Raw genomic sequence first — 12011 nt, 5'->3', positions numbered from 1 at the left:
GATTGGAGGTGCGGATGGCCACTGTGCATCTGTTCCCAACGTGCCCCGAGCTCCGTGTCCACTTTCATCCCTCGTCCTCAATCCGCGGAGCTCTGCATCCTGTCGGGGACCTGCTGTTAGACTTCCCGAAGGTGAACACGGGAATGGTGAGTGCCATAGGCGTCTTGGGATTTGCACTCCATGGCTGTCCCCAGGGTTTGCGGTTCAAGCCCACCAGCCGCTCGTAGGAAACCCTATGGAAGATTGCTATGAGTGGGACCCACTCCACTCGGTGGTACATGGAAATACAAGGTTGTTACGAGTCCAAATTCACTAGGACGTGGGTGGTAGTGGGGAAATCGGGAGTGAATCATTGTGGGGTCAGCTCTGTGCTGAAGAACTGACTTTCTACACTCTCGAGTTGTTAGGGCCTCCACTCCTCCACCTAGTGCTTCCTGCCCATGGAGGGTTTGTTGATCTGTGGAAGGCGATGTAATGGTTTGTTAACAGGTATGATGATATGAGCAAGAGCGTTTCTTGCATTTCTGATGTATTTTCTAGACCATACACAGGGAGGGATAGACTGCTGTTGTTCACAGTAAAATTGTGGAGAGACTATTACAGGGTGTTGGGAGTTTTTGAGACAAGGTGCTATCATTGAGGAAGTGAATGGGTTCAGTGAAGGGATGAATTCAATCCGTGTTCCCTAGAGCAGCTTTTGGGAGAGCACAGAACCTGGTGTTATGTACCTGTGGATTCTCAGTGTCCCAGGAATGGCAGCCTCACCTTTTGTTCTTAGGCACCTTGGCATTAAGTGCTGCTTTGCTGATGTAAAATGTGTGGGATGTTTTAGGGAACAGTGATGATTGAAGATGTGGCTGTGGTCTTCACCAGTGAAGAGTGGGATTTGCTGGATCCAGCTCAGAGAAAACTCTACAGAAACGTGATGATGGAAACCTTGAGAAACCTGGCTTCAGTTGGTATGAATGGCATTTTCTTTTTATTTTTAAAAAATTCCTTTTGTAACCAAAAATATTTTACTCATCAACTGTGCTTGATTATATGGGATGAGCAATTGGAAAATCATGTTAAATAAAAGGCATGGTCTCCTATTATATGCATCTCACGTATCCGGAATTCCCCAAATACAAAGCTTATACACTAAACTGAGCTTTCAGTTCTCTCTTTTTGAGTAAAAGTCTAGGTCTTCTTTAAGTGCCATCAGCATTGCATTGACTTTAGGGGACACTTTCATGCTTGAGAGACTTGTCATGTGTGTGCCTTTCTAAGAGTTTTATTGGGTTTATAACAACTTTGACGTCATGATTTTGCTGCAGATAAACTCACACCTGTCAATCTTCAGAGGCCCTGGAGAACAGAGGACTGTCTGTGTGACAAGGACACTTTCATTGGTCATCACGGTCTTCCTCACAATGTACATTTCTCCATGAGCTCCATGGTGTTGTGAACTGCCGTCATGTCGGTTCTAACACTTAGGGACCCTGTGTAGGGTTTCCTAGGGGCGACTGGGGAATTTATCCTACAATATCACGCCCTGACTCCTGAGCTCCATCATGGCTCTACCCATTTTTTTCTCCGAGAATGTAAGGAAAAATCTGAGGACAGTGGATATAGAGTCACTGAGGCCCATGTGTCAGAAGCCCAAGGAAACGAAATATTAAGCCCATCATTGAATGAAGAGAATCATTCAGCTTCAAAATGTTTATTTTGGCTTACATACAAAACTTCACTGATGCCTGAATTTACTTGTTTGCTTTTAGCTGTCCTGTCACAGCTGTGGTCATGGAGACCCTTTCCCTGTGTAATATTACATGTGTGTTATGTCTAACTTCTTTCTACTTAGCTCTCCTAATGATAACCTGTGTATGTTACTGTTCCCCATCCTCATGTAAGTATTTCTTAGTAAATTGCCTTTTAACAGTTGTCAAAATGCTGGAATAGCAAAATGTGGCTGAGTCTTTATTTCTAGGTACTTATAATAATTCCTGTTTCTTATAATAATTCCTGTTTCTTATTATGTAATTTAACCTGAATGGTTGGATCAATAACTGGAAGCCTTAATGATGGAGAAAAGTTAACCAGTGAGCATATAATGTTGAAATTTCTGAAGAGTAACACATTGTTATGCATGTCAGGTAAAATCATGGAATCACATGGCTGGAAGGATCACCTTGACAACCACAAGAGACATTTGAGGTGAGTGTCAAGTCAAACAACAGGAAGTAGTGCTTCAGAAAATCTCATTCTGTGTCATAATATCAAAATACACTTAAATGAGAGGACTACAACAACTTCATGGAAAACTTCATGATCTTCAATTCCATAATCTGTGAACATTTTTTATTCAGTAATTGCTGGACAAAAGAAGGTTGCATATGTGTTTCCCAATTGTGAAATGTTTTACGTTTTGAATTGTGAGTCAATGAAGAGCCTGTCAGTACTGTGCCATTCAGATATGGAGGCAGGCTTCGCAAGTCTAAAAGTTTGTGGATCTCCACAGTCCTTCAAGAGATCCAGTCTCAGATGTAAGGCTCTTGGTATCCATGTAGGTGTTTGGATTGTTGCAGAATTGCAGGAGTGTGTAGAGCGACATTTTCATATTGGTGGTGTGCTCACCATCTTTGAATGCAGTACCAGTGATTCTTTCTTCATCAAATCAAGTTCTGTTAGGGAACATATTTGCTTGCTATGCATTCTGGAAACTTGTCTTATATTTCTGTTGGAAATTGCTGAGTCGTAACAGTGGTTTCAATTGCTGAAGCCGACTGATACATATGTGTTGTGTGTGCCTGGTCAGTTCCTACTTTTACCAACCATTTGTTGACTTTCCAAGAGAAGCTGTTGGATTGCTGTTGTTATGTGCCATCAAGTCATTCCATTTTGTGGTTGAAATCTAGCTTGCCGTCTAGTGTTAATCCTTCACCACTACCCATGTATATACATATATGTATATAAACCTGGCGGTAAAACTATAGATCCTGCGAAATTTCATGTAAAAACATTTTCATAATTGTAAACATTCACTGAAATGTTTAAAGCATATTTCCCTTGGACACAATGACCAGAAAGTCTTACACATTGATGGGAATGATAGTAGTTGTGCTAGATGAACCATGAGACAATTCAGGGAAAAGACACACACGTTCACTATGTTTGATAATACTGTAAAGGGACAACATTTCCAGCAAGATAACTGCCATTTTATTCCTTGTCTCTTTGTAAAAAAACTGAGTGGTTTGTAGAGGACACCATTGATTTTATGTTTACACATGCTGTTTTTAACAGAACTGGATCAATCGACAACTTCTGTAAACATTCTGAAGGCAGCCAGTGTGTGGAAACCTCCAGCCCGATTCCTGATTTTGCTGTGCACCAAGTAGATCCCACAGAAGTAGATCCTTTTGAATGTTGTGAGTATGGAGAAGCCTTCCTGGATCATTCCTTAGAGAACAATCGTAGTATGGCTCACACTGGATACAGTACCTGTCAGTGGATGGATTGTGGGGAAGACTGCAGGTGTCCCTCTCACGTGACTACTGCTATGAGCACTCATGATGGACGAAATACCCATAAATGTACGATGTGTGGAAAAGGCTTCCTTTGTATCTCAACGCTCAAGAATCCTGTCTCAGCAATCACCAGCGATGAACGGTGTGAATTCAGCGAGTGGATGGAAATTTTCTGTAGTTTCTCACCCTTTAGGACACCTGTGGAAGGTCATCAGTGTGTATGTAAAGAATGTTTTAGAGTAGATACTCTTCCTTTAGCTCTCATTTTACATAATAACTCTTATGAGAGAGAGGAGCCTTCTGAATATAAGAGAGTTATTCCTGAGGCCTCCTCCCTCACTCAACATGTAAACACTCACAGTGGAGAGAAGCTCTCTAAATGTGAGGAATGTGGGAAAACTTTTAGTGATTCCTCAGGTCTGACTGAACATACGATAATCCACAATGGAGAGAGACCCTATAAATGTAAAGAATGTGGGAAAGCCTTAAGGTATTCCTCACAACACAGTAGACATAGGCACACTCACAGTGGAGACAGGCTTTATGAATATAATCAATGTGGGAAAGCTTTTAGCCAAGCCTCAAGGCTCACAAGACATAAAACTGTCCACAGTGGAGTGAGGCCCTATGAATATAAGGAGTGTGGGAAACTCTTTGTTTCTCCCTCAACCCTCACTTCACATAGGAAAATTCACAGTGGAAAAAGGCCTTATGAATGTAAGGAGTGTGGGAAAGAATTTAGGTCTTCCTCAACCCTTACTGTACATAAAAGAATCCACAGTGGAAGGAAACCTTATGAATGTAAGCAATGTGGGAAAGCCTTCAGACAGTCCTCACAGTGCAGTAGACACATGAAAATTCATAGTGGAGAGAGGCCCTTTGAATGTAAGGAGTGTGGGAAACGTTTTAGGGATTCCTCAGGTCTGACTGAACATAAACGAATCCACACTGGAGAGAAGCCTTATGAATGTAACCAATGTGGGAAAGCCTTTGGCAATGTCTCAGGCCTCATAGTACACAGAAGAATTCACAGTGGAGAGAGGCCCTATGAATGTAAGGAATGTGGGAAAGCCTTTGGCCAAGCCTCAACCCTCACATTACACAGAAGAAGTCACAGTGGAGAGAGACCCTATGAATGTAAAGAATGTGGGAAAACTTATAAGGATTTGTCAGGCCTCACTGTACATAGAAGAAGCCACAGTGGAGAGAAGCCTTTTGAATGTAAGGTGTGTGGGAAAGCCTTTACAAAATCCTCAGTCCTTACTATACATAGACGAATCCACAGTGGAGAGAGGCCCTATGAATGTAAGGAGTGTGGAAAAGCCTTTACAGGAGTCTCAGGCCTTAATGTACATAAAAAAATACACAGTGGTTAGAGGCCCTATGAATGTAAGTATGTGAAAATGTTGAATCATCACTTAACCCTCCTTTCACATAAGAGAATACACAGTGGAGAGAAACCATATGTATTTAAAGAGTGGGGGAAAGCCCAGATTTGCCTCACAATACAGTACACACAAGCGTGCAGAGAGGCTCTATGAATGTAAGGAATGTAGGAAAGCCTCTATTCAGGCTTCACACCTCACTGTATATAAAAGGATTCATAGATAAGAGACTTCTTTATGTCTAATTTTAGATTTTCTTCCATACTGCTACTGTGAAGTGAGCAAAATTCAAAATATTGCGTTTAATATGAGCAAAGTTCTCACAGAAACATGTCAGCTTCATTGTAGCTGCAGGGATATATTCTTATCATTGTTCCTTATTTTGTCATTCCATGATTAGTTTTACTTTTCATTAAATATTTTACGGCTGTTCCACAATGCTACCCATTGATAATTACTAATTGTGATTATGATTACTGTGCTGTTTTCCAAATTTTGTGTTTCAATAAATTCTATGTGTATTAATTGGAATTCTGCAGGAAATACATTCATGAGTGTTGTAAGTTCATTATGGGTAGGAACCGACACAAAGGCATTTACCAGCATACATAACTATGGTGATGGTGTAAATAGTGATGTCTGCTCAACCTTGGAACAGCAGGGCTCTATGATGCAGGGATCGAGGCATAGTTTAAAGAGGAGAAATAATGCTAAGATGTTTGACTCTTAAAAATATTGGTTTTGTTTGCTTACTATTTTAAAATAGACACTTGAGTGGGATAGAAAAGAATGCCGGGAAACAATTACAGAAGCTTGTAAGCCCATATTCAGGTTATAACTCATTGGAATACCTAAAAAGGGATTCTAGAACTTGACCAGTGAAACAGGCCTCTGGCGGAACCTTTTCAGTGTATAGGACCGTAGGTGGAATCCTTAGTCCTATCCAGGATCTTCTGAGACATTCCTAGTAGAAAGGACAAACACCAGTCTGGCTACTGCAAGAATAAGCAATCTGGTCCCTGGGAAGCCATCAAGGCAAGCAATCAAGTTCCTTCAGGAGAAACCCTCTTCTGAGACAACTCAAAGGGAACATATGAGCAGGTGTGAAAGCTTGCTGGTGACCACGTTGGTCTACTGGTTAAGTGGAAGAGGGGGAAAGGCAGCAATGAAGAAATGGGCTGAGTTCAACCACGTTTTATAGACTCCTGTTAATGAGGAGATGAGAGAGAGAAGAGGAAGGGCTGGTTGGTCCAAAGTGTGGTGAGACCTGAGGACACATGAACTCATAAATAAGGAAATAGCCACAGAGGGCTAGAACTGAGAGTGAAGCATCCAGCTGACATGAAGTGAGGGGAGATGCACAAGAACACCAAAACTTGCAGATAATACCCATCTGACCTAGCCTCGATGGTTTGATAAACAGAACTCAACTAGAGGAAGATAAAAGAGAACATAATTGTTGATAAAGGAAATGAGGATAAATTACTATAATTTGATGAACTTGATCTATACTTATGGAGGTTGTTGTTGTTGTTATGGAGGTAGTAACTCTAAATACCAACATAGAGGGAAGTAGCCTTCACGTCAGATATCAATGCTATCTACTCTGTACACAGAGAAGATAGTGACGGGCAACTTAGATATTGGCTACCTAGAATGAGGGCGTGATAAAGGTACAATGTGACTGGCTTACAATATTTTAATAGTTTAAAGAGGCAGACTGACTGTTACTACAAGAACCAGCAAGTTGCTTGCCCAGGAAACATCAAGGCAAGTGGTTGGGTCCCCTCAGTGCAACCCTCTTTCCAAGACTAAGACTCAATACACACTCTGATTGGTGACTATGCTCATCACCGATAAGGGGAAGTGAGGGAAAAACAGCAATGAAGCAGCAAACTAAGCCCTACAGTTTATTGACTTCTGGGAGCCCAGTGAAGACCTGGTTGGCCAGCAATGTGGCAAGACCTAGGGTTTCTTGGGTGCAGAGTCAGTGACATAGCCACAGAGGCTTAGAGCGGAGAGTGAAGCATCCAGCAGATAAGAAAAGAAGGCATCTGCACAAGAACACCCACACTTGAAGATAATACCCACTTGACCTGGCTTCAATGACTGGATGATCTGAGCTCAACCACAAGAAGAAAGAAGAGGGAAAAAAGCGTACTCTGATACAATTTGATGAACTTGACCTACACCTATGGATGCAGTAGCTCAAAAGAGGGAACAAATCCTTAAACAAGGATCATTCCCACCCCAGCCATAAACAGAGTAGACAGGGATGGGCAACTTGGACATTGGCTATCCAAAATGGGGGCTACAAAGGCAAGAAGTGACTGGCTTACAAGCTTTCAAGAGGGAAGCTAGATTCATAGGGCATGGAGGAGGGTACAACCTCCAATGAGTAGTATCTAATATGTCTAGGTGGGGGCTGATGAAATGCTGATATGTCTCTTGTGATACAATAGTGAATAATTTTTATCAGGACTGCTTGTGAGGGTTGAAAATGTAAAGGTAGACGTTTTGTGGCAAGGAGGGGAGTGATAAACTTTTCAGTCTAAGAGTGGAGGTCCCTGGGAGCATCAAGGGAGAAGAGTTGAGAGCAGGACCCTAGGCAGAGAAGCAGTGATGCCTGAGATGGAGGCAGAGATGATGATGTGGAGAGAAGTAAGTGTTGGGGACTTTAGACACAGAGAGGGAGAGGGGCTGTATGCTGATGATTGGGGGGGAGGGGCAGGTTTGCAGTGTATACCCTTTGGTTGGATGATGATGCATGGAGGGGATTGTAACCATAGCAATGGAATGATATACTATAGGATGAATATAAAACTAATGTTCTCCCATGTAACCTATCACATAATTCACAATAAAATATTTTTTAAAAAATGAGATTAAGAGTGTGTGGGGGAAGAAAGAGTCATCCCCAATGAATAGTTTTCATCTTGTCTAGATGGGTCTGTTTATAAGAGATGGGGGTAAGATTCTTAAGATTCAATACTAATTGTTACTGTCAAAACTGTAAAGGTAAAAGTTTAGTAACACAAATGGTGGAGTAGTTAATATTAAAGTCCAGAAACAAAGCAACTAGGACTATCAAGGGAGAAGAGCACAACAAGTGGGATGTGAGACCTTATCCAGAAAAGCAGCGACACCACAGATGGAGGCAGAGATGGGGACATAGAAAAATCAGTCAGGTTCCTCTACACTAATAATGACAGCACTGAAAAGGAAATTAGGAAAGCAATGCCATTTACAACAGCCACTCAAAGAATGAAAAATTTAGGAATAAATACAACGCAAGAAACCATAGACCTATACAAAGAACACTACAAAACACTACTATAAGAAAACAAAGAGACTGACAAAAATGGACGAATATACCATGTTCCTGGATAGGAAGACAATATCACAAAATTGTCAATACCATCCAAGAAATCTACAGATAAATTGTGATCCCAATCCATATTCCAATGACATTCCTTAAAGAGATGGAAAAAATGAATACAAACTTTATATAGAAAGGAAAGAGTTCCTGTAGGAGCAAAAGACTACTTAAGATGTAGAAAGTTGGAGACCTCTCAGTCTCTGATTTCAAAATTTGCTACATGGCTACAATTGTCAAAACAGGATGGTACTGGTACAATGAAAGGTACACAGATCAGTACGACAGAATTCAGAGATAAGCCCACCCACATACAGCCAAATGATATTTGTGAATGGGCCAAAGTACATTGAATGGAATAGAGATCATCTCTCTAACAGATGGTGATGGCAGAACTAAAAAGATTGAAACAAGACCTTTATCTTACAACATACACAAAAACCAACTCAACATGGATTAAAGACCTAAATGTCAATTCCACAATTACAAAAGTCATCAATGAAAAAATAGGGATAAAGACAGATAGATTATGAAACATTGGGAATATTGCACAAGCAAAAGCAGACAAACTAGATGATTGGGACATAGTGAAAATTAGAAACTTGCTTCTAAATCAAGTCCCTTCAGGACAAACCCCCTCCAAGACTGAAACTCAAAGGGACCACACAAGCAGGCATGTATGTAAGTAGAAGTTGGAGAAAGACAGCAATGAAGGTATGGGCCAAATTTCCCCATGTTTCATAGACTCCTGTCAGCCTTGAGAGAGAGAAGAGGAAGGGCCTGTTGGTCTGAAGTTTGGGGAGACATGGGAACTCCTGAACCCATGGACACTGGCCTAGCCATGAAGGGCTAGAGCTGAGAGTGAAAGTGTCCAGCTGCTAAGAAGTGGAGGGAGACGCATAAGAGCCCCCAAACATGCATATAGTACCCATTTGACCTACCTTTGATGGCTTTATGATCAGAGGTCAGTGAGAGCAAGATAAATTTGATAAAGGAAGGAAATGTAAATTGCTACAATTTGATGAACTTGATCCATATTTATGAATAGTAGCTTAAAATACCAACTGAGAGGGCTGAGGTCTTCACATCAAGGATCAAGCCTGTTCCCTCAGTATAGAGCATTGAAAGGGACAGGCAACTTAAACATTAGCTACCTATAATGGAGGGTCTCTAAGACATGCTCACATGTTTTCAATAGGGAGTTTAGATTCAGAGTGTCCAAGGGAATTTAGAATCCCCACTAAATAGTTTTCATCTACATGGGTCTGGTGAAAGGAAATGGGGATAGGATTTTTTTTTTTTTAATGTTTTATTGTGAATTATGTAATAATTTACATGGGAAAACACTAGCTTTACATTCATCCTATCGTATATTGTTTAACTACCATGGTTACAATCCCCTACATGCATCATTAACCAACCAAAGGGTATACCCTGCAAGCCTGCCCCCAAGTAAGCACACAGCCCCTCTCCCTTTCTGGGTCCAGAGTTCCCAGCAGGACCATCTCTCCACTTCATCATCTCTGCCTCCATTTCTGTTGTCACTGCTTCTCTGGGTAGGGTCTCACACTCTGAAAGGATTATTTTTTAATGCTTTATTGTGAATTATGTGATAATTTACATGGGAGGACATCAGCCTCACATTGATCCCGCTGTATATCATTTCCTTGCCTTGGTTACTGGCAGAGGCCATGCGGAGGACCCTAAACATGAAGGGCTCATTGTTAAGCAAGGCCATAGTGAGTCTCCCCTTGGAAGGCAAGGCCCTGAGGAGGGATCTCATGTGGGGGCTCTGCAGTTTCTTTCTCTTTGTTTTAATCAGCTTATTTTTAATTTTCTTGATTTTATAATAAAAGTTTTCAGTAGAATCTTAGTAAGAACTATATTAGAGATTTGAAACTTGCACATTCACACCATATTCAATCATGTGTAGTCCTAAAGAATGCTTTTCACACTAACAATAAGTTTCACCACTAGGAAAAACCAGCTAAAGTTTTTGCCAGTTCAAGTTTAAAATTACACTCAACATTCTGTGTAGTTTCGGTTAGAAACATCAAGACCTCTAGAAAATTAGCTAAAAATGCAATTTAGGGCTAAGGGAATAGTAATAGATAATAAGCAGAAATTTAACTAGATGTTTTGTATAGAGAAGTTGTTAAGGAAGTTATTCTGTTTCTTCTTAACTACAAAACTTTTTATGCTTCTTGTTTTTCTTGTTTAATCAATCATAAGAACAATTGTGTTGTCAATTACCATAGCAAATAATGTCTAGGTACATGTTGTGATTAATGAATCTATAGAAAATCAAAGGTGAAGGTAGAAATAGGAGTTAAGATTTAGAATTATGTTTTAAGGTTAACGTGACATTTTAGAGCAATGAGGCTTGGTTACACAAATCATATATTGTCTACCTATGTAAAGGGGAACAAGGAAAATTTTTATATGCTCTATATTGAAATGATTAATATGTATGATTTAGACCACTACTTTGAAAAGAATAAATAATAGATTGATGGTATAGAGTAGTATAAAAGCTGTTTGATAATCTGAAATAAGAGGAGAAATAAAATGTGAGAGGAGAAGATTCACCATCTAACAAGACCCATTGATTCTGTGAGCTTCATTTCTTCATCAACGTCATACCTCCCTCTAGGACCCCCAAATAAGAGTGTCGAGGCTGGCTCCGGACAGGTTACAATACCCTCCATGTGTCATCCATCATTCAAAGGGTATACCCTGCAAGCCTGCCCCCCACTCGTCCACACACAGCCCCTCTCCCTCTCTTGGTCCAAAGTACCCAGCCGCTCCATCTCCCCACGTATTCGTCTCTGCTTTCATCCCTGGCATCACTGTTTCTCTGGATAGGGTTCTGTTCTCTGCTCTTCTCCATTGATGATTCCAGGGACCTCCACTCCTAGACTGTAAAGTTAATCACTCCACTCCCTTTGCAACAAAACATCTACCTTTACATTTCCAGCCCTTACAATCAGTCCTGATAACAATTATTCACTATTGTATCACAAGAGACCTATCTGCAAAAAAAAAAAAAGAGACCTATCTGCATCTCCATTCATCAACCCCAACTAGACAGATTGGATACTACTCATTGGAGGGTCTATCTTGCTCCACGCCCTCTGGATCTAGGTTCCCTCTTGAAAGCATATAAGCCAGTTATTTCTTGCCTTTGTAGCAACCCGCCCCCCTATGCTGAGTAGCTAATGTCCAAGTTGCCCATCCCTGTCCTCTTCATGTGTGGAGGGTGTGAGAATGATCCTGGTTGCAAAGATTTGTTCCCTCTCTTAAACTACTGCTTCCATATGTGTAGGTCAAGTTAATCAAATTATATCAGATTATTCCTTTTTTAACAATAACAACATAGAAGCAGTGAGGGAAAATGACAAAACTTAAGTAGAAATTAATAATTCTCCAGAATAATTATTTTTGTTATGTGGCCCTGTGCCTCCCTGTGTCTTCAGCTTGAAGACAACCTGAACACCTCAGGTCTTGGGTTGTCAGTTTGTGTGTGGACGTTCTAGTGTAACCCTATGGCTGTGAGAGGCTCATGGGAACTGCCATTCTGCAGTGCCTCTGAGTCTTCACCACTTCAATGTCCCTTCACTCTGCTGTTTTGTTGAGTTTCATGATGGGTCTTCTGGAAGGCACAGCTATTTGTCCATAATGAAGTGATGATCTGAATTGGACCATTTCTCTAAATTCTGGCTGTTTTCTAACTGTTCTTAA

At 40.8% G+C, this 12011-nt stretch overlaps 1 pseudogene; it reads left to right on the top strand.

The window, feature by feature from the left end:
* The first annotated feature begins 14 nt into the window (after positions 1-14).
* LOC102813420 lies at positions 15-11485 on the top strand (annotated as a pseudogene).
* The last annotated feature ends 526 nt before the right edge of the window (positions 11486-12011 follow it).

This window comes from Chrysochloris asiatica, unplaced genomic scaffold, assembly GCF_000296735.1.
Source record: "Chrysochloris asiatica unplaced genomic scaffold, ChrAsi1.0 scaffold00566, whole genome shotgun sequence".
Classification (NCBI taxonomy): domain Eukaryota; kingdom Metazoa; phylum Chordata; class Mammalia; order Afrosoricida; family Chrysochloridae; genus Chrysochloris; species Chrysochloris asiatica.
This window is presented reverse-complemented; position numbering and strand designations above follow the sequence as displayed.